This window comes from Peromyscus maniculatus, chromosome 3 (assembly GCF_049852395.1).
Source record: "Peromyscus maniculatus bairdii isolate BWxNUB_F1_BW_parent chromosome 3, HU_Pman_BW_mat_3.1, whole genome shotgun sequence".
NCBI classification, from domain to species: Eukaryota; Metazoa; Chordata; class Mammalia; order Rodentia; family Cricetidae; genus Peromyscus; species Peromyscus maniculatus.
The window spans coordinates 132310920-132335578 of NC_134854.1; the positions used below are offsets into that span (position 1 = coordinate 132310920).

Consider the following 24659-nt stretch of genomic DNA (forward strand, 5'->3'; position numbering starts at 1 on the left):
AGCAACCAGCTTTTTCATATTTTGTTTCATTTTGTATAGGTTTATATTTATTTTTTTATTTTTAAATGTTTATTCATATTTATTTCTTATTTTCCCCACCAAAAATAATCCCAAAGATTCTAAGTATTTCTAATCACTGTTTAATAGGCTTTAATGATCCAAACTATGTCTGAACAAAGAGGCCGGTCTTTCTGCCAGAGCTGAACCTTTTGAAAGGAATGAAGGCTGGCTTTCTAGTGGTCTAGGATAGGAGAGATTAAACAGAATGGGTTATTTCTGTTTGACTTTCTATCTGTGGATAAAGATTTTTTTTTAATAAAGGACATCTTATCACTGTAAATTATTTGCTTATTAGGTGGTAAAAATGGTTGTTTCTCACTGTGCTGTGTAAAGGGATGTTAAATATATGTTAAGTGTAAACATTAATTATTCATCAGACATGTAGTAAAGCAATGCATTTAAAAGATAGGGAAGAGAAAAATATGCTAAAAAGAAATGGAGAATTTCTAGACTTGTCAGTGCTAGGTAGGGTCATGGTAATAATTTGCCTTAGTTTACTCCTCTAGCCATCAGGAGTGTATTTGATATTTCACAGATGGGATCATGGCCAATATATTTCCTTAAGTACCCAGTCCCATTACTTGAAAGGATGGGATAATAAATTAAAGGTGTAGGTTACCAAATAAAACCCCATTTCATTCATTTCTTTGTTTTGGTGTCAGTGGTAGGGATCAAGCCCAGGGCCTACCAAATGCTAGGGGCTTGCTCTACCATTGACCTGTACTCCAGACCACCAATCTTGCTTCTTACACAAACATTCCATAGACAGGTGGTTTTATTTGATAGGATGTCTTGAAGGATGATAATGGCAAGTATTAAGGAATCACTTCTAAGATTGAACTCTATGGTTGAGTTCATATTTGAGACTATGAGTAGTTGAAATTTCCATTGTGGTTTTAAGTTTAGATGTTTGAAGGTTAATGTTTAAACCATTGATTTCATATTTTCACTGTGGTGCTGTGAGTGACACAGGACAGCTGAGTTCTACATAAACGGGTTGAATATGATTTTACAGATATAAAAATGTACCAGCTAACAGCAGTGCCATGAGGAATCGTTTACATTCATAGCTGCAACAGAATTAGGATATCAGAAGTGTCACCGCTTGGCCACTGGGCTTGTTATGTATGTATTGTCCACTGAGAAGCCAAACTGCATCTGAAGAGGAGTGTGCCAGTGGCAGAGTGTGGACGAGCAGGCCCACTGTCTGCTGAGGCTCAGTGGCATGTGCAGGCATGGCATCTCCAGTCTGAGCAGGAATGGCTTTCTACAGTACACAATCAAAGAAAGGAGCCGAGTGCTGGGGCACTGCAGGAATCAGGCTTCGGATGCTCAGGCACGAAAGCCTGCCCAGCTATGCTGAAGCAATCACTTTCTTTCAGTAGCTGTTCCCGCTGCTTCAGCACAGACACTGGGAGGAAGGCCGGGGAGCTCAGCCCTCAGCCCACCAGCAGTGCCAGGCCCTCATGCTGCCCAGCACAGGAGTGTCTCTACCTGGCCTCTTGTCATACTCAGGAGGACAGCTTGGAGTAGCTGGGAGGGGACAGCTTTCGCTTCAAGTACTTGAGCACGTAGAGTGGAAGGCAGCTGACCACAGTGATGGCTGACACTTTCCACAAGAAGGTCATGGTTGTGATGAAGGCAATATCTAAGAAAGCGCCAAAAGATACTCTGCCTATACCAAACTACTCATTTAGGAAAGCAAGTGAGGCAACATAGCAGCCCAGACTGAGGAACTCTGCCACAACCATCAGCCAGTGCCATGTCCTGATAGTCAGAGCTACCATGAGCAGCTCAGTCAGGATGAGTGCTGTGAAGGAGATGGCCACGACATGGACGAACTCCGCCTCGAAGAGTACCAGAGCCCCGTACATGAGGATGCCACCTTGGTAAATACTGATCAAAACCCAAATGAGGAAGGTCTTGAAGGAAAGGGATCTCCCCTTGGTGAGGTCCTTGTACAACTCTGGGTAGAGAATTGCCATTTCCGGCTTCACATCTTGGTCCAACACTAAGGAGAAGACTGGGAACATGGTGTAGATAGTGGCATACCCAACCATAAGGAATCCCTGGTACAGCGGGACAGATATAAAGTAGAAGACTGAAGAAAACCTTTTCAAATAACTTGCTTAAAATTAGAAAGTCATTGGTCTCGTTATTTTTAGTAGAAACTTTTGTAAATCTTAAAAAAATTTAGTCTTAGCTGTAGAGTGCTTAACACTAAACAACATACAGTTATCACATCCTCCCCACCCCCAAAGTTTAGGGATGTTCATAGAAAAGGTGACAGATAACCTCAAGTACACAGTATTTTTCTGGACACAACAGTCCAGTTACATATATGAATTTTCAGTAATTGTGGCAGCATAAACAAAATCTGAGCCAGCTGAAAAACTAAGTCCCAGCACAAGCTGGGCAGGGGAGCACAGATTCCTTACCACTGAGAATTTCTTGGTATTTGATAGTTTATATGTGTGTATGTGCATGTGTTTTAAGTGCATATATGTGTATATGATCATGCATACGTACACAGCTGTGTGTGTGTGCATGCCCATACATGTGTTTTTACATAAGTGTGGAGATCAGGTATCTTTCTATTTCATTTGCCATCTATTATTTAAATTTGTCTGCATTTTACTTTTAAGGATTTTTATTTTATTGAAAATAGATGTTTTTCATACAGTATGTTCTGATTATGGTTTCCCCTGCCCCAACTCCCCCTCCTTCCTTTTCTCTTCCCCTGCCATCTGAATCTACATCCTAATTTTATGACAGAGGGTTTTCCACCAAACCTGGAGCTTGCTGATTCTGGAAAACTATCTAGCTGTCAAGTGTTAGGGATCCTTTTGTCTCTGCCTGCCCAGAAATGGAATTCAGACACACTGGCTTTTTATAGGAGTACTGGGATCTGAACTTAGCTCTTTGTGCTTGAGTGGCAACTGACCTAACCATCTTGTCATCCCCTAATTCATGAATTTAATCTTGATGCGGGTGATACCATTCATTGAATTATTTTAATAATAATCTTGCTTCTAAAATTTTGTCAGAGCACAGAGGCCCAGAAATCATTTTTCTTCTGATCCAAGTACAAACTATTATTTTTATTTTTCAAGTAATTTCTTGTTCCATTCTATTTTTCATGAGTATTATAAATCATAGCATTTATAAGACATCTGCATCTCTTCTGCTATGACAAATGCAAAGCACAATTATAATCAGAATATAATAGCATCAATATGTCTATACAGATGTTAAAGTGAGTTCATCAATGTTCCTTCCATATGTCTGCAATCCAATTTTCTGTTTTCCAGCTAACAAATTTGAAATCAGAGTAATTTTTTACCAGTATCTTTTTTCAGCACTCCTTTTTAATAAAATGACCTGTGGTATCATGAAACCTGATAGTTATTATGTTAAAATTGTATTTTCTGTGAGTTGATAAGGATATCAAAAGTTTAGAATACAATGTAAGCAAACTTGCTTCATTATTTGTTATATAAAATAATGATGATATCCAATAGTGTAACATTTCCTTGACTATTATTGGTAGTTTATTAAGTGTAGCTTAAAAATTACCTGCAAATATATTAAGGAATAGGTAATAAAGTAACTTTGACACACATGATTATGGGGGTCGTGAAGAGAGAAGTGAGTAACTATTGAAGAAGTATGTTCTTTGTGGCATATAGTGTAAAGTCAGCCAAGCTTTTGATGATGTATGAATTGTCACATTCACTTGAACATGAAAGGGCTTCCAGTACAAAGATAATCCTTGCTGTTTGATAACTACCATCTGGTATTATAATTTTGTTGAGTTAGCACAGACTGGCCATTTGCTCACATATTTCAATCATAGGACCTCCACCAATTCTGGTAGTCCTGGATGTCCCTGTATGTCAGTATATTCTAATGAGAACTTGGGCTGCACTCTAGTTATGGTATCCATTCCCACCTATACTTAGGCAACTGAATATCACACCTTAGATTGCATAATCCTGGGATTTATGTGTTCCTCAGAATCAGAGCTTCCACGTAGAATGGAAAAGAGCTGGTTCTCCTCTCACCATTAGACTTTGTGTACCTAGACAATGGAACAACTCCAGATTCCCCCATGGGTAACACGCAGAGCAAGTCTAACTTAGTGACAGTGTCTGGGGCCACAGTGTAGATAGATTCACAGATATTCAAGAGAAAACACAATTCTATGCTAGTATATTGATGTTAATAAATGCATCCTGTTGAATATATTCCTTTCTCCCTTATCCAGTATTCTTAGATATCATTCTCATACATGTTGCCCAGGTTTCTGCTGCTGTACATAGTCAGAAACTTTCCTTTAGAATGTTTTTTTCTTAGAGCTTACACCTGTTGATGCTCTTAGAAAATCTGAGAAGTTGCTTAAGGTTACAGACAGTGAGGTGATGAAAGGGAGACACACACATGGAAAGATTCCTCTATCTCTGTAATTCCATCTGAACCTTCCTTTTCATAGTAAAAACAACAAAAAGGATGATTGATAAAATGCCCTCTTTGGGTAGAGAGATGGCTCAGCAATTAAGGGCTCATGTGGCTTTTACAGAGGATCTGTGTTTGATTCCCAGCATTTATATTGGGGAGCTCACAATCTCCTCTTACTCCATTTGCAGGCGTATCTGACAGCTACAGCTCCTTGAGCACCTGTACTCACTTGCACAAACACATACACAGAGCATACACATACACATGATTAAAAATAATAAAAAGACCTTAAAATGACAGAAACAGCCTCATTTTTTTAAATTATATTTTATTTTATTTTACAATACAATTCAGTTCTACATATCAGCCATGAATTCCCTTATTCTCCCCACTCCCGGCCCCTTCCCTTACCCCCAGCCCCGCCCCATTCCCACCTCCTCCAGGGCAAAGCCTCCCCCAAGGACTGAGATCAACCTGGTAGACTCAGTCCAGGCAGGTCCAGTCCCCTCCTCCCAGGCTGAGCCAAGTGACATTGCATAAGCCCCAGGTTTCAAACAGCTAACTCATGCAATGAGCACAGGACCCAGTCCCACTGCCTGGATGCCTCCCAAAAGATCAAGCCAATGGACTGTCTCACCCATTCAGAGGGCCTGATCTAGTGTGGGGCCCCTCAGCCTTTGATTCATAGTTCATGTGTTTCCATTCGTTTGGCTATTTGTCCCTGTGCTTTATCCAACCTTGGTCTCAACAATTCTTGCTCATATAAACCCTCCTCTTTCTCGCTAACTGGACTCCCAGAGCTCCACCCGGGGCCTAGCCGTGGATATCTGCATCCAGTTCCTCAGTTATTGAACGGGGTTTCTAGCATGACAGTTAGGGTGTTTGGCCATCCCATAACCAGAGTAGGTCAGTTCTGGCTGTCTCTCGACCATTGCCAGCAGTCTATTGTGGGGGCATCTTTGTGGATTTCTGTGGGCCTCTCTAGCACTTTGCTTCTTCCTATTCTCATGTGGTCTTCATTTATCATGGTCTCCTACATTGTTCTCCCTCTCTGTTCTTGATCCAGCTGGGATCTCCTGTTCCCCCAAGCTCTCTTTCCCTCGACCCTCGCCCTTCATTACCCCCACTCATGTCCAGGCTGTTCATGTAGATCTCATTCATTTCTCTGTCATTGGGTGATCCACATGTCTTTCTTGGGGTCATGTTTTCCAGGTAGCCTCCCTGGTGATGTGAGTAGCAATCCAGTCATCCTTGTTCCACATCTAGTATCCTCCTATGAGTGAGTACATATCATGTTTGTCTTTCTGAGTCTGGGTTACCTCACTCAGGATGATTTTTTTCTAGATCCATCTATTTGCCTGCAAACCTCATGATGTCATTGTTTTTCTCTGCTGAATAGTATATCAATCTCCCCCAAGATCCAGCTATGCCACTCTTGGGCATATTTCCAAGGAATGCTCAATCATACCACAAGAGAACTTGCTTATCTATGTTCATATCAGCATTGTTTGTAATAGCCAGAACCTGGAAACAACCTAGATGCCCTTCAACTGAAGAATGAATAAATAAAATGTGGTACATATACACAATGGAACTGCCTCATTTTTAAGATTACACAGAGTTCATTGTCTATCTTGCACCTTGTAAGCAAGGAACCTTGAAAATTTAGAAACCTACATGTCTCAGCTGTAGTATATGAAATACAAGTAGGATCTACCAAGACTTGAATTTTTCAGCTTTATCTTTCCAAAAGCTAACCACCATCCCTCCCTCTTCCAGTTTTTAAGCTGAACACAATGAAAATTGATGACTTTTCTTATATCTATCAAGAATTGAGGTTGAAGCACAAACTACCATCACAACGAACATCTAAACATGGCAAGTCACAACCACAATAAACTCGATAACCTAATGGGATAGAGAATTAGTAGCCACCCTAAAATGATCACTGATAATTGATAGGGCAGGAATGGCTACTAGCTTGAAAGGCAAAATTTTCCAGACTTTAGTCCTAGGTTATTGTTTTGCTTTCATGGTTTTATCTCCAGCATTTACATGTGCTTCTGAAATACTTTGGAGAAGCCCCCAAGGCAAGGGGCCACCTTCCAAAGAAACCTAGTTTACTGGGGCCTTAACAGTGGTGGGGCATGGCAGTTGTTTGATTCCAGCTCCCATTGTCACTCCTGTCTCAAATGGGGGAAATACATAGTCATGTTTCTGAAACTCATATACTAGAGACCACATGAACTAAAATCATGAGATTTACCCATAGGATTAAATTATAATTCTGATTCCATCAACTACACATTTGTTATTATTCATGAAAAATGATTACTTATAACAAAATAGCTTTGTCATGCAGTAATAGATGCCATTAGCAATTATTGCTAGCATAATGGCAGTAGGTTATGATTGAGAGAATATCTAGCAGTATTTGGGTCACTCGAAAACAAGATGAGGAAAAGAAAATCAAAGATTTTCACACTAAAAATATTACAAATATTATCTAATACTTAATGGTAACATAAAATAAAAACCACAAACAAACAAACGAACTCAAACAAAACTACCCAATCAGTTCTTTTCTTTTATCTATTCTGTTATATCCAGTTTTCAAAAAAAAAACTAAAAGTCACAACAAAAGACAAGAAAACCACACTATGAATAGGCAAAGTATATACAAAAATGATATTAAAACACATTGGAATTGCCAGATAGGGATTTTGAAATAACTAAGAATAAGTTATTGCAAGTTTTATTAGAAAAATATAAACACTCAGGGACCATTGCAGAAGAGATTGAGGGAAGATGGTAAGAGTCAGAGGTCATAAGGACCAGAACAAAATCTTTGGGTCATCACAGGACTGCTGCACTGATGTCTGCATAATAGTTGTATATATCACCTGTACAAGATGAAGTCAGTCACATTCCATCATGGGTAGCATGGCTAACAATCCTTCATTAATTGAGGAACTATTGAGAGTTGATGGCTTTTGGGAGAGAGACAGTAAGTTTTCTTTAAGCGTGTGGCTCCTGGTATATTGACCATACTCCAGTGATTGCTCCCAAAGTTATGCTTACATGGATAGCGCAAATTAGAATCAGTAGGCTATGAACAAACAAACAAAATGGACAAAATTTGGGAGAGATGGAAGTGATGATTAATTTGGGAGAATTAAGAGGAGGAAATGGGGTTGAATATGATCAAAATGCATTGTGTGCATGTACATAACTCTCAAAGAATTAATAAAATATTACATTAAAAATGAAAAGTAGACACCATGCTAGAATAGATGCATAAGATAATCAGGGTGATAAAATCTTAAACTAAGTATAAAGCAGAAATGTTAAACTTAACATGTTCACTCATTCCTGTATCTCTGGCACTTAAGAAGCTGAAGCCAGAGGATGGCTGAGAGTTCAAAGTCAACCTAAGCTAATAAGACCTTATTTTCAAAAAAGTCCATCAAAGAGAGAAGGAGGAGTAGTGGAAAAGGAGGAGGAAAAAGGAAGAAAAACTAGAACAAATGAAGATAAAGAGATGCCTGGAAAGCAACTCACTCATAACAGAAATGAAGAATGCCTTCAACAGCCTCACTATATACTGTCCATGACCAATGAAAGAAGCTCTGACCTTGAGAACATAACAATACAAACTACTGGAATACAATTTAGAGAAATAGAAAAAAAATGCAAGTATCCAACAACTATGGGAAGTCTTTCTGGAAAATTATAAAATACATATATTAGGAATTTCATCATACAGAAACATGATAAGAAACAGACATCAATAAAAAGACACAGAATAAAGGGGAAGCTCTAGACTGTGATAAATAATAACAGCATCACTGACCCATTAATTCTAACTTCACACTTCACAAATGCAAGATGGTAATAATTGAGAAAGTATGGCAAGTGCTATATGGAAATGCCTCTAGTATTTTCTCAAATTTTGTGTAAGTATAAAAATGTTCTGAAATCTCTAAGGGTTTTAAGAATCATATATTATCATCATGGTCAGGAACCTGTAGCTAAACAGATCATAGGTCCTAAGAGACAACCTACTACTATTGTTCTGTTGAATGGACATATTAAACTGACTTCTCATGAGTTATCATTATCCTCTTATATTAATGCATCTCTCAATCCATATAAGAGAAGCTTTGATTTGCAGTAGATGGTGATTAACACAGAGACCCCTGGTCAAGGTACAGCCCTAAATGGAACATCTTTATCACAATTCCTCTTACAAATGCTCAGAAATGGTTGCAGAAAGGGGGATAGTATGGGTGTTAGATCCAGATAGTGGATAATGACAAGAAAATTGCATCTTATGGACATAACAGTACAGATGCACATAGGAATTCATAGCAGTTTTGATAGCATACCCAAGACCTATGCAAGCTCAAATCACATCAAATCCCAACTTGGAGAGGGTAGGTAGGTATGAAGTCCCACCCCTAGTTGGTGAAATATTGGCAATTGAAAGCTGCAGGAGAAGGAGAGTCAGTCTTCTTTTAAAAAGATAGCCCTTGGTAAGTCAACCACATTCCACTGGATAGTCACAAACCAAGAACACAAAAGGCAGCACAAATTGTACTTAATGAGTTAGAAAAAAAAGTAGAAAAAATGGGTGGATGCTGAAGAGGAGTAGATCATGGAGGAGTTGGGGAAGGGGATGAATATGATCCAAACACATTGTATAAAGTTCTCAAAGAACTAATAAAAATTTTCAAAAAAGAGGAAAAAGAATCAAATTAAGTCCCATTAATTGCAAAAAAAAATTTTTCAAAGAGCTTTTATGAATATTACCACATATGTAACTTTTAAAGCATGCTCCAGGCTTGGCATTTAAGCTTGCTTCATCATCATTCTTCTCCATGATTCCTCTCCTTCTCACCCTCCTCTCCCTCCTCTTCTCACCAAGGAAACCACTGCCCATTATCTGTCTATCTTCTTGATATTATTACAATTAGTAGTTCCAGGATATTAACAGAGCCAGAAGCATTGACAGAACCAAGAAAAAAATCTTTTTTTCTTTTGTCTAATTCATTTGTAAGTTTAGAACATGAAAAATAGAGAAAATGTCATTGTCTGGCCTAAGGAAAAAATGTTTCCCTGTATAATTAAATAAATGGGAAAATACCTTTCATGTTCTGATGTGTAAACTGACAATTTCTCTGAAGTTTTATTGTACCAATTACTTTGTAGTACAACTACAGAGAAATATTTATTTAAAATTACATTGTTTTATGTGTTACATTCTTACATTGGCTCATGTACTGTGGGAAAAAAAGCCATCAGCAAAACCAAAGCATATTGCTAAGAAGAGTCTTTGTAAAATATTTTATTGAAATATTTTTGTCATATACTGGCTTTTTTAAAAAAAACATTGAAGATGAAGAATACGTATTTTCTTTCACTGCTTCTAAAAACCCTAAGGAGATTATTATCTGCCTTTCATAGACCACCTCCTACTGTATATTTTTTGAATATAAAAACATATGTAGATTATATTAGTACTCAATAGTGGTTTGGAGTTAGCAAAGCTGTGTCATTTCTTAAGTAGTTATCGAACTTTCAAATAATCAGATATTATTCTAAGCATTTAAGCTTTTCAGTTCTTTTGTTTGTTTCTTTTAAGACATTACATTTGAGAATATTAACTCTAAAGGGAAGAATCTGTAATTTGTGCCATCCTCGCCTCGATACTGGAAAAGATAGTTTGTAGCATGGATACAAGACTCAGTCATTTGAGCAATTTATTACTAATTATTTAGCAGAATTCATCAAACTGATTAAGTCCTTTATGGTAGAAAGATCAGATTCTTCACTGGGTCACTGAGTCTCATATTACAGTTTATACCATATGTGCAGTTATTTGACAAAGATAATTATTAATATCTTAAGGTTATAGCAATGGTAAAGAATATCTACTTTATAATGAAAAGATCAAGTACATCATTTGTGAATATGCCCAAGAAGTTCCCCTTAGGTAATACCTATAGCCTTTGTTTTATCAACTGAAAACATTTAATTATGTCCATGGAGAGAAAGAGACAGACAGATAGAGGTAGAGAGAGAGAGATTAAGAAATTGGCTTGTGTAAGTGCAGGACCTGGCAAGTGCAGGGTGGTGAGCCCTGAAGAGTTGATATTGATTGCAGTTCTTGCCCCTAGGCATCCTGGAGACAGAACTCTCTTTTTTTCTCAGAGGATCTCATTGTTTCATTCATTAAGACTTTTAACTGATTGTATGTGGCCCATTCACACAGCAGATTGCAATCTGCTTATATCAAGTCTACTGATTTAAATGCTAATCACACTTAAAATCAAATTTTATAGCAATGTCTAGATTGACGTTTTGCCCAAGATGTAGTCAGTGTAGTTTAGACAAATGTCATATAAAATTAACTATCATGAAAGGAACAATAGTGATATTAACCTCTCTGGACCCATTAGAATTACCTAATGTAATGATGGTTATATAATTAGCATAATGTTTGAAATGTGGTCATCTCATATTGAACAGTAGTTAATCTTTGATGTCATTATTATTTGGCATTTTCTTTAAAATATGTGGATTTATAGATATCCACCTTTATGTTTCAATATTCACATTTGTGTTTCATGTTTAGGGAGGTATTTTAGTGAATATATTAACTTTTGCCTTCACAAAATATTATATTATCTGTTATACAGCTTTTTGAAATCTTTGATAAACATGTCAAGAAATCATTGTTTTATGTGTGCTCAGAGCCTGATAAATTTTGGGAATCTGGAAAACATTACCGGCAATACTGTGAAACAATGAATGTACAATGAAAGTTTAAGGGAGAAATACGTATGTCTATTCTTTAACTAATGCAGCATCCCATGAGCATTGTCAAGAATTGATTATTGAAGCCTATAAATGAAAAGTGCTTATGGAGAAGAGAGCTGGATATTGCAAAATTTCATCATTCCTGAAGCCACATCATTAAAATTTTAAGGAGTAATTCAAATACTGTGGTAAGCAGCAGGATCCTACTTCACCATTACTGGGGTGGGTAACAAATCTTTGTTGAAACAGTCACTGAAAATATATGACAGAAGGAAACTGCCATTGGACTGAGAAACAAAATATACATCATTTAGCAAGTCATAGTGATTACTCTAACCCTGTGCTCCATAGATTAGAAATAGAATGGTAAGGCAAAGGGCCTGGGAAAAATTTTCATCAACACCTTGGGCCTGTCCCATTCACATACAACATTTTTCTCCTTTTTTAATTAGCATCGTGAGAATTTTATACACCATGTTTTGTTCATATTTATCTCCATGAATCCTAGGAGATCCTCCTTCCCTACCTACCAAACTTTGTGTCTTCCTGTTTTTCCTCCACAGTGATCAAGTCCACTTTTTGCTTCCAATACATTCTTGCATGTATGGTCTTTCATTGGTGCATGGCATGCTTACCAGGAGTGACAATCATATAGAAAACTGTCTCTTCCTCTCCCAGAAGTTATTTATTGTCAATAACTCCTTGTCTATGTGAATCACTTCAAACCCATTTCTCCTCTCCAAGATGGAAATTGAGTTTGCACAGGTCCTGTGCATGTTGTAATAACCAGTGTAAATTCATATAGCCAACTGCCCTTTTGAATTTGGAGACACTGTTTCCTTGTAAACAACTCCCTTGGGCTCTTAAACTGCTTCTAACACATTTTTTTCTTTATTAAGAAATTTTCTAGTCACTCCACATACCACCCACAGATACCCCTCCTCCCTTCTCCCACCCCCAGCCCTCTTTCCCAAGTCACCCCTCATCCCCACATCCCCAAAATCAAGATCTCCCATGGGGAGTCAGCAGAGTCCAGCACACTGAGCTTAGGCAGGTCCAAGTTCCTCCCCACTGCACCAAGGCTGTGCAAGGTGTCACACCACAGAAACCAGATTCCCAGAAGCCTGCCCATGCACCAGGGACAGATCTCAATCCCCCTGCCTGGGTGCCTCCCAAATACTTCAAGCCAAACAACCATCTTCTGTATCCAGAAAACCTAGTCCATTCCCATGGGGGCTCCACAGCCACCAGTCCACAGTTCGTGGGCTTCCACTAGTGTGGCCAGTTATCTCTGCACGTCCTCATCTTCCCATCATGATCTCGACTTCCCTCACCTGCAGAATCCCTCCTCTCTCATCAATTGTATTTCTGGATCTCAGCCTGGTGCCTGGTCATGGATCTCTGCATCTGCCTCCATCAGTCACTGGACAAAGGCTCTATGATGACAGCTTGATTATTTGCTAGACTGGTCACCAGAGTAGATCACCAACCCCACATCTGACAGAGAGCTGATCTCCAAAATATATAAAGAACTCAAAAAGCTAGACTTCAAAATACTGAGCAATCCAATTATAAAATGGGCTACAAAGCTTAACAGAGAATTCTCAACAGAAGATGCTTAGATGGCTGAAAGGCATTTAAGGAATGGCTCAACATCCTTAGTCATCAGGGAAATGTAAATCAAAACAACTCTGAGATACCATCTTACACCTGTCAGAATGGCTAAGAACAAAACACTGAAGACAGCTTATGTTGAAGAGGATGTGGAGCAAGGGGAACACACCTCCACTGTTGGTTCGAGTGTAAACTTGTACAGCCATTCTAGAAATCACTATGGTGGTTTCTCAGAAAATTGGGAAAATAAGTCTACCTTATGACCCAGCTATACCATTCTTGGGCATATACCCAAGGAATGCTCAATCTTACCACAAGGACACATGCTCAACTATGTTCATAGAAGCAATATTCATAATAGCAAGAACCTGAAAACAACCTAGATGCCTGTCAACTGAAGAATGGATAAAGAAAATGTGGCACATATAATTTGCAGGCAAATGGATGGAACTAGAAAATATCATCTTGAGTGAGGTAGCCCAGACTCAGAAGGATAAACCTAGTATGTTTCTATCACATCTTTTCACAATCATCCCTGAGACTGAAGAGGAGGGACTTTGAAAGCTGTCCCACTTTGGGCTGAGCATTTACAGTCTCTTTTTCTTTGCATATTGACCAGTTGTTGATCTTTATGGTAATAACCACCTACTTCAACAAGAAGCTTCTCTGATGAGAGCTAAAAGGTCAGGGTAGAAGGGGGAAGATAAGATGGATACTTAACATTAAAAACATTTTCTAAAATTTCACATGGAAACACATTACTATAGAAGCTTCCTGAAATATATACATGTGCACATAAAAAGATTTTATATCAAATAATCCTATATTGGAGCAATAAAGTCCCTACTGTATACCACAGGTTAGCAAATAAAAAGCCCAGTGGCAGGGATGGGTTACCTCTTTTAGAACTCTTGGCGAGTGAGGTCCCACAGACCCGTAAATATCACAGGTTATTGCCATTGCCTTAGACCAACCCCCTCCCCCAATTTTGACAGTCAGACACTATTGCTATAATTGACATAACTGAGAACACAGAGAACATGACAGCACTCACCTGGAAGCTTTATCCAGTAGGGCTAGATTTTATAGTGCTGGAAGATGCTAAGATCACTACTAGTGGAGAAAATTAAACATCAGTCCTACCTATCAGTGAGTCTTGTGACCTACAATAACCCACCTGACAAGACATAGTCCAATAATATCAAGAGATATCATGGAAAAATCAAACCTTTCTGAATGTATTTAAAGATCCCCTACAAGTCAAAGTACATGCATGTCAACACTATTGTGGTCAAGAATCTATGGCAAGACTGGTCATAGCCCCTGGGAGAGCATCTAGTACTATTATTCTGGTAATTGAACATGATATTAATCTGATTTCTGATGACTTATCTTTATATCCATAGATTATTGTGTATCTTGACTCTCATTATAAAAGCTTCTTTTTGCAGCAGATGGCAATTTACACAGAGATGGAGAACTGGTCAACATCCAAACAAATGTTAACATCAAATAATTAAATAATTATGTTTCAAACATATATTTAAAAGGAAAATGTATCATTAAATTTTAATTAGGTATTTATACACAGATATTCTTATAAGCAGAAACCTTAGCAGAAACCTTAGCTTAGGCTTGTTCTTAACTAGGTTTTTTTTTTGTGTTTTTTTTTTTTTTTTTTTTTTTGTCAAGACAAGGTTTCTCTATGTAATTTTAGTGCCTGTTCTGGATCTCTCTCTGTAGACCAGGCTGGCCTTAAACTTGCAGAGACCCACCTGGCTCTGCCTCCAGAGTTCTGGGATTAAAGGTCTGCACCACCACCACCCAGCTTTAACTAGTTCTTATAACTTCAATTAACCCATATTTTAAAATCTATATTCTTTTACATGGGTCAGTTACTTTTACTCTGTACTACCCAGCCTGCTTTCTTGTCTGGATGACGAACTGCCTTCTTCCCAGTGCTCTCTCTTTTTTAGAAGTTCCTGCTATACTTCCTGCCTAGCTATTGGCCATTTAGCTTATTATCAAACCAATCACAAAGATATGTATTTACACAGTGTAATCAAATAATTTGCAACCACCAAGGTCTGTATTTATTTATCTAAAGGAGGTACTGTGTCTTGCTGGAAGAAAACTGAAGGATTTTGACCTAGGTCCATCTAACAATTGTAGAGCAGAAAACCTAAAATCACTAAGGAAAGTTTCATGTTTATCATGGATATGCTCACTAATTTTCTTGGGTGGTCTTCTTTTGAAATATAGTAAAATCTTGAACAAAGCAAACAGAGCATTGCTGTATTTTAAAAGTGACATAATCTGGATGTGGTATTATTATATTAATTAGATGGTTTGATATATGACCTCCCTCCCATTCTTTCTGTGATCCTGAGATCAAAAGAATGGTTTTTTTCATCCTTTCAGAGCTTGTGTATAAGGAGTAAACTAACTTTCTCCTTTTGACACTGATCCAACTGGACAAGCTACTAATTATAAAAGATGCGTCTATGTGGAATATCTTCCCTACTTTATCATTAAGTCTTAGGATGACTTTTGGTGATTCTGAACTTCATCCTTCTTTAGATTTCAACAACACCCCCAAAATATAGATAAAAATTATAGACACAGCATCTCTTTTACATGAGAGTTGATCGCAAAGGAGGAGAAAGTCAAGAGGCTACATGAGTGCTTAGCTGCAATGAACACATCTTTGAAGACCCCCATGGTGAGGCTTTGGGGAAATGTTTACAAGTTAGATACCTGTAAATCAAGAGATGGTGCAAGAAACTGCCAGGGATGACTAAAAATCAAATGTTAATATTTCAAATTTGGATTTAAAAATGCTCCTTTCTCTATCTCCATTCTAAATTACAATATCTGGGGCTAGTTATCATGTTGCATACCTCTAATCTCAGCATCCAAAAGGCAGAGTGTGAGTTTGAGGCCAGACTCAGCTGCGCAGTGACAACATATCTCAAAACAACAACAGTAGGTAAAAAAAAAAAAAAAAGAAAGAAAGAAAAAATACATATAAATCTTGCTTCTCTATTCCAAACTCAGTGACTTCTAGGGCATTGAGAAATATCAGCATTGCTTTGTCCTTGACAATGATTCATATACATTATGTAATTCCGCTTCTAGTAGAAAAAAAGAAAATGAAATAAAACTTGAGACTGTTACTTTCCCCATTTACTTTATTAGCATATTACACATATAAAATTAGTATCAAGGAAACTAATATCAAGCTAGAGCCCATTGTACTATTTGGTGTTGGCTGTTGGACATTTCCTTTTGCCTATGTGTTGACTTTACCTCAAATTTTTCTGCCCAACATATGTGAGGCATGTGGGCTAGGGAGATGGCTCATGGATGAAGTGTTTTCAGGGTAAGAATAAAGACAATACATTCAGACTATGATCACCCATGTAAAGATGTGTATGGCAGCAAATACCAATAATTTCTGTGCCGGTCAGGTAGAGATAGGAGGATCCCTGGGCCTGCTAGCTAGCCAGTCAAGCCAAATAGGTAAGCTCTAGGTTTGGTGAAAGCCCAGCTTGTCTCAAAAAGGAAAGAGGTGATTATAGATAAAAGACATCTAATGTCAGTCTCTGACCTCCATAAGCATGCACATATAGATGCATACACATACCTGCAAGTCTGCTGATGTACATATACACACAAATTCACATGTACATGCACAAGGGAAAATGTACATACATGCACATACACAAAAAAATTTAGGAATTTCTTTGATACAGTATAACTGGTTAATAGAAATGAATGAGGTTTATAGTCTCTATATTATGTTATCTCATCTAAGTCTTAAAGGCTGTAGGTTTCTGCTTTCTTACCTATATACTTTATCCTTGCTTATATGCAGATAGACAGGTCATCCAGAATCATCTAAAAACATAAGCTGTCCTCGGTATTCCAACAATAGCAAAATGTGTATGTGATATTGTAGGCAAAAATCCACAAAGCAGAGTCCTTTCACAGAAGAAGTTGTAGAGAAACAAGTGAGAGACATAAATAAGCTGGGCAGCAAGCTGTAGCAGGTGCAAGACAGTTGAGATGCTATAAGGGTGATGAGCTGCAAAAGAGTAAGACCAAATTACTGGACAATTACTGCATTTTTTATGAAAGGTGATGATGTGACATGAGAAAGAGCAACACACAAATATATACACACAAACAAACACACAGATGCACTCATACACTTATAGACACAGAGAAACACACACATATGCAAATACACTCAAGCATACACACACACACACACACACACACACGCGCGCGCAGATGCACAAACACAGAGATATAAATGTTGGTAAAAAGAAATCATTGCATATTACCTCCCAGAGAAAGTACACTGATAAAAATATTTCAGTGTTCATATCTTCTATGAATCAAGCCATTGCTTTAAAAGTCCAAGCTATTTACTTTTAATACTTACTGCCTCCACATGGTAGAGACCTTTATTAGTTACATTTCAAATGTGGGAACAATGTGTTAAGAAAGGGCCACTTTCTTTAAACGATATAACTAATGGTGGTTAAAGGCTGGATTTAAGGGATGAACAGATGGTTTGCTTGTTAAGAACACTTATTCTTGCAGAACACTCAGGTTCATCACCCATGATGTGGCTTACAACTGTTTATAACTTCAATTCCAGGTGATCCAATGTCCTCATGTGACTTTCTTGCACACCAGACCTGCATGCAGTGCACAGATATACATACAGTCAAAACACACACAGAGAAAATAAAGTAAATTAATTAAAAATAAAAACTGGATTCAAACCAAAAGGACAGATATCAAAGCTGACCTACATCTCTATAATTACAGATCCTACAGAACACAGATGGATGCAAGCAAAGAGGTATATTGCAAGGAGAGAAGACAGAGGGAGCAAAACACCATGGCTATTGTGGGGTAGTCTCTCCATCCACTCAATGGAAACTGAGTTTATAGGCTGGAAGGAACCCAGATTCAGCACCTGTCCCAGTGACTTCTGGAAAAATCATACCAGCTGTTAGATTTAATAGCCATTTCATTTTTGTTCACTACATCTGTGTGTTTTAATTCAAATATTAGGGGCTGGTGGGATAGTTCCTCAGTTAAGAGCTGCACACTCTTGCAGAGTACCTGAACTCACAATTATTTGTAACTGCAGCTCCAGGGGATCCAAAGTCATTTTCTGGACATGTGGGCACCTGTGCACACGTGACATTCATTCAGGAAGACAAAGACACATACAGAAATAAAAATAAAATAAACCTTTACTTCAAATAATTGAATCTGAGGCTTCTTCCAAAAGTTTCTCCAGTGGCTGAAAGCAATAGAGCTTGAAGTGACAGCTTTGTCATGGTGACACTTGTCCCTTGAAGTGTTTATACCATTCTGCATATGGTTTGCTTTATAATCTGTTTACCTTGACTGAATGCTTCTTTGTAACAGCCCTATAGTGAAGGACTACTCTTTCATAAACAAGAAAAGACAAGTTTTGAGAATTCACTGCTTTTGGATAATGATCATTTGCAAAATAGGAGATTAAGTCACTAACACTCACAACTGTCTGTCATGGCTATGTGCTGCCTCTCTTTCCTGTGCTGGATACTTCAATTTTATGCTTTTGTACAAAGAAGAACTATTCCTCTCAGTCAAAAGAGAAGCCTTTTGCTTTTTAAACTAGATAATGACTATGGACATCTCAATGTGCAATAGCTTTATATAATTCTTTCCCTGGAATCATGGGTGTAATCATATGCTTGCATATTAAAAACAAGCAAAAGACAAAAGTTGTCTTCTGCAAAAGTGCCAGAGGTAGAACAGACAGCTCTCTCTGCTCAGATCTGCCTTTAACAGTTACCTCTCCTCTAATCATTTGGGCAACTGGTTTTCTGAGCCCAAATCAGACTTGTATACAAGCATAGCATGGGTACATTGTTCTTAGAAATTATATGAACATTTCTAACTTTGTCATATTTCCCTCATCAAAGTACACAGGTAGTTAGATAAAATCAGTTATTATGATTATCCAAGAATTCCTCATCTGAGAGCATCACAATTGCATCTTTTAATACAGTTTATCTGCTCATGACTTCTCAGAAATAGGCTATCTGCAATATACAATAATACGTATACTCTCAGTTGCTATGAAATAGCTTCTCTGGAGTAGACAAGTTTCTATTCTCCGTAAAATATATATATATATATATATATATATATATATATATATATATATATATATATATATATATAAACTCATGGCCAGATGAGATGTAGGAGTTAGTCATAAAACAGGCAAATAACAAGCAGTATATTAATTGAATAATTATAACAATTGACCCATGATCTTAGGATACCAGGACCTTGCAACTCAAAAAGTGATCACAAAATTTTAAGTTTGAGCATTGTGGGAAATGGTTACTCAGAATGTACAGGTGCTTGACTAGCTTCCCAGGTGTTTTGGGTGTGTGCTCAGTGTAAAGGGCTCCTTAGAGTTCTTCATTGACTTTGCATATTTTGGAATCACCTAGAAGATTTTTAGAAAACCTGACATTTGGGTTACCTCCAGCTCATTACATCAGCATCCCTGAGAGTGAGTGCCACATCTCAGTATTTTCAACCCTTTTCTTCACCAGGAAGATCTGATATTCATGCTAAATACTCAGGACTCATTTCCTTTAAAAAACTATGAAGGTGGTATCTCACATTTTCTAGCATATATTTGAAAATAATGTTGTTTGTTATCTTAGTTAGAGTTCTATTGCTGTGAAGAGACACCATGGCTATAGCAACACTTATGAAGAAAACATTTAACCGATGGGTCTCATTTATGGTTTCAGAAGTTGAGTACACAATCATTATGGTGGGTAGCATGAGGCACTCAGGTAGACATGCTGCTGGCTACATTTTTATCAGAAGGCAACATGAAATGGACTGTGACACTGAACAAAGGTTAAGCAAAAGAGATCTCAAAGCCTGTCCCAATACTGACACACTTTCTTCAACAAGACCTTAAATCCCAATAGTACCACTTCCTATGATCTTATGGGGCCAATTACATTCAAACTATCACATCTCACTCCCTGGTCCCCATAAGCATGTAAACTATAATGATGCAAGATGCATTTAGTCCAACTTTAGAAGTCCCCATAGTCTATCACAGTCTCAACAATGTTTTAAAGTCCAAAGTTAAAAGTCTCTTCTGAGATTCAAGCAATCTCTTCTTTGTAATCCCCTATAAAATAAAAAAAAAATCAGACCACATACTTCCAACATATAATGGTGGGATATACATTACCATTCCCAACATAGGTAAGGGAGCATAGTGAGGAAATACTGGACCAAAGCAAGATGAAAACCAACTGGACAAACTCCAAACTCTGCATCTCCATGTCTGATGTCAAAACATTCTTCAGATCTTCAACTCTGTTCGGCTCTGTTGACTACAATATACTTCTTTCTCTTGGGCTGGTACCACTCCTTGTTAGCAGCTCCTTTAACCAGGTATCCTATGGCTCTGACATCTCTAGCATCTTGGAGTCTCCAAGACAATCAGGCTTCACCTTCACAGCTTCACAAAATGGTCTCTCAAGGCCTCCATTCAGAGACACCCCTGAAACATGCCTGGCTCTGAGGCTTTCTTTAGGTGCAGAAGCAAATTCCATAAACCTTATCTTAACTTTAAAACTAGGGCCACAGCCACATACCTCAAACTAACAAGCTCTGCTGCTTTCTGAGGTTGGAATATTGCCCCCTCATTCAGTTACACCTTCACAAGCTTTATAGTGACACCACTGTGTAGGCTTGGTTGTCCTGAAACTTTCTCTATAGACTAACTGGCCTAAAACTCAGAGATTTGAATTACCACTAATAAAGAAAAAACAGGGTCTATACTAGATTGTTTTGAGATTTTTCTGTGCCAACAGATTTAATCCAAAACTCTTCACTTTAGCCTCAGGTAGACTCTTTGGACAAGGCAAAAACAAGCCACATTCTTCACCAAAATATCACAAGAATGATTTCTAGGCAACATACTAAAATTTTTTTCCTCTAAAACCTCTTGAGTGAGTTCAAATAACTCTTAATACCAATTCTATGCTCCTACTACTACGGCCCATTAAGCAGTGATTAAAGCATTCAATTGCTTTTCTAATCCACCATGTTGCTGTGGAATGTTGTTCTCTATGCTGTGAATGTGTGTTGCTCTGATTGGTTGATAAATAAAATGCTGATTGGCAAGTAATCAGGCAGAAAGTATAAGTGGGATAAGCTGACAAGGAGAATTCTAGGAAGAGGAAGGCTGAGTCAGGAGTCACCAGCCAGATACAGAAGGAAGCAAGATGACAAAACAGAACTGAGAAAAGGTACTAAGCCATGTAGCTAAACATAAATAAGAATAATGGGTTAATTTAAGTGTAACAGCTAGCCAGTGATAAGCCTGAGCTAATGGCCAAGCAGTTATAAATAATATAAGCCTCTGTGTGTTTAATTGAGTCCCAGCAACTGCCAACTGTACAGGACACAGGAAAACTTCCAATTACACCACTGCAATGTCTATATTCCTTCAAACAAAAACATGGGCAAGCCTATCACAGCTATACCCCTGTCCCTGGTACCAATTTCTTTCTTTCACTGCCTATGAGTCAATTGGGGGAAATTAGATTCAAACTACCACACTTATGTATCAACAGATCTCTGGCATGTCCATCCTTTGCTAAGATCAACTTCCTAAGAGTTAGAGGTTCAACGGGGATTTTTACTTATCCTCTGAACCAATTAAATATTTCTTCATTGTGCCTTTATGGCCAACATGTGAAATGAGGTATAGTTTTGGAACATCTAGCAAAGAGTATTTCATGCCTAATAGGTTTGTGCTGGATAGTTTTATGTCAACTTGACAGAAGCTAAAGTTATCTGAGAGGAGGTAAGCTCAATTAAGGAAATGCTTCCATTAGATCAAGCTCTATGAAACCTGTAGGTCATTTTCTTAATTAATTATTAATGGAAAGGGCCAAGCCCATTGTGGGTATTGCCATCCCTGGTTTAATGGTCCTGGGTTCTATAAGAAAGCAGACTGAGCTTGCTATTTGGAAGAAGCCTGTATGTAATCAGCACTCCTCCATGGCTGCTGTGTCAGTTCCCCTCCAAGTTTCTTCCCTGCTTGAGTTCATAACTTGCCGCCTTCTTTGATGAACTACTATGTAAATCAAATAAACAATTTCTTCCCCAACTTGCTATTTGGTCATGGTGTCTAATCTCAGTAACAGAAACTCTAACTAAGAAGGAGTTGTTTTGGAACCAGATGTATTCTGTGCTGCTCTTTTTATCATTAAATATTCTCATGGGATATCTGTAGACCTGGAAGTTACCCCAGAATCAAGGAAAGAGGACACAATTAGATGTAAAAGAGAGAAGGAAAGTCAGGGCCTGGTAAGTTGCCCCTTCATGCCCTTATTTTTTTCTCCACCTGCCACACTCTCCATACCCATAAATTTGCTCCAGATCCCTGGCCCACATACTGAACCAGTTTGCTTTCAAGCTATCTTTGCCTGGAAAGTTACCTTCTCCATTTCCTCTTACTGTATATAAACCTACAGCCATAGCTCTGGATCCATGACTTTGACTCCACTCAATGACTTCATATTCCCATCTTTCTCCTCTGCCATCTCCACATTCACAATCCATGCTCTAGACTAAAGGTCACATTTTGGCTTTGCTCAGGCTAGATACAATCAAACCACTCATGCACCAGCTTTAACTACCCTGCCTTTGATGACATAGCTAACATATAGACACACCAAATACATCAGATGCACAGTCAATAAAAGAAGTCTATATGCCTAGGTCAAATCACAGAAACAGTATGAATGGCAAAGACAGTGATCTCCCATCAAAGCCACTAGTCTTATAGAAATCTTCTTGGATGAGAAGTATCTAGATGAACCACAATATAAAGAATTCAAGCAAACAACCAGCCTTGATGCCTGGGAGCTTGCTTACTTGAGATTGTAAAATTGATGAGAGTAGCCTGTGAAGTTTTCCTATTGACCAACATTCTGTGGAATGCAAATGTAGAATTATAAGTAACTGGGGTTAGCAAATCTAAATTTAATAATATCTCCATACTTTCCTATTGGTTGTAGTCAAATTGGAGGGAATACATAAAATATTTAAAACTACCTATGGTTATGCTTTAAAGGGACAGATGGGGAAGTGTGTGTTACTCATAGCAGTAGACTTGGTGTGTATGATACCAAGCATATAGTAAACAATTAAAAATCGTTGCTTTAAGAAAATGGTGAATAAATTTTGTGGTTATTACTTAATTTACATTTCCAGCTTGTTTCTTAAACAACTTATGTTCACTAATTATTGGTTGAATAATGAAACATATATTATATTTTAGGACACCTATTGAAAGAATAGTGAGGAATACTGACTCAGAATGCAGCATACTTTCTCACTGACAGACTGTCATTTTTTTAAAAAATAGATCAATTACTTGGTGTTACAGAAGCCTTGCTTAGTGTTAAGGTGTAAAAACAAGAAGGACTCTTTCCCACGTGTACAACTCCAGAGTAGGTGTATGCTTATTGAAGTCAATAAAAATGGTCCTTCCTAAATGTTAGTTCTGTGAGACAACCAAATCCTCACATTCTAAACATTGTAGGACATTGTGATTACCTTATGACCATTAGATACATAGGTAGTCTGGTGTGAGATGTGAACTCATAAAAGTCTATTTAATAATCTATTAAGAGGTGCAATAGAAATACAGACTCATTAATTCAGAACAAGGAAAATGCCAGTGCTGATCCTGCTGATCTAGCAGCTGCTGTCCTGTCCTTCTGCCCAAGGGTGATAGGGACCAACCACAAAGCTTGCTTCTCCTCCAACTACCCAAGAGAGTGCCCGACCCCTATTCCTCTGCTCTTAAGTGACACATAAGCAATCAAGACCATGCCCTATGGCTTTATATCCCATTGCTTTTGGCTGAACAGAATGAGTGCCCACAACGCTTTCCTTTTTTTGTCTAAATAAAATCCTAACACAAAGTTATATACAATAATAACAATTATCACATATTGTCAGAAGAAAGAAAGGTACTAATATAAACAAAAATGGAACTACAATCAACAAGAACAATATCAAGCAAGAAACACATACTAAATGTCCAGACCATAGGTAATTATTCCAATAGCTGTACTGTCCTGAAAAATCCAAGTCTTGTACCTGATATGCTCTTAGCTAAGATATGAGAGGATTGTAACTGTAACTATCTAAGATGTTTTGTTTATTAATACAAATTAAGGATATTTTTGTCATATTGCACTATATGTTTTTACCTCTGACTAAGATATTTTTGTAGATTGTCACATATTTGAGGTCATTGTCTTTATATTGTATATCTGTTTATACATTGCTTATTTTCATAATATGAAGCCTTAGTCTTTAAGCTATATAGGTTGGTAAGAATTACAGGTTAATAGTCATCCATGTTTGTCAAATTTATAGTTATGGTTTCTAGATGAACAGAGATATATTTCAGATGAATAGGTAATCTTCAAACACCTCAAAGACCCAGAGAATATGGCATTTAAATGCTTAAATAACTTAGAATTCTGTTGCCATGAGACACGATTGCTCCTGGCAACACCGATCTACTTCCAAGGAGATGATGGGCATTGAAGACACTCCAT

At 37.7% G+C, this 24659-nt stretch overlaps 1 pseudogene; it reads right to left on the minus strand.

Annotated features, from left to right (window-relative positions):
* Nucleotides 1-1425: 1425 nt before the first annotated feature.
* Nucleotides 1426-11934, minus strand: LOC143272241 (putative phospholipid-transporting ATPase IIB pseudogene; annotated as a pseudogene).
* Between the last annotated feature and the right edge of the window lie 12725 nt (nucleotides 11935-24659).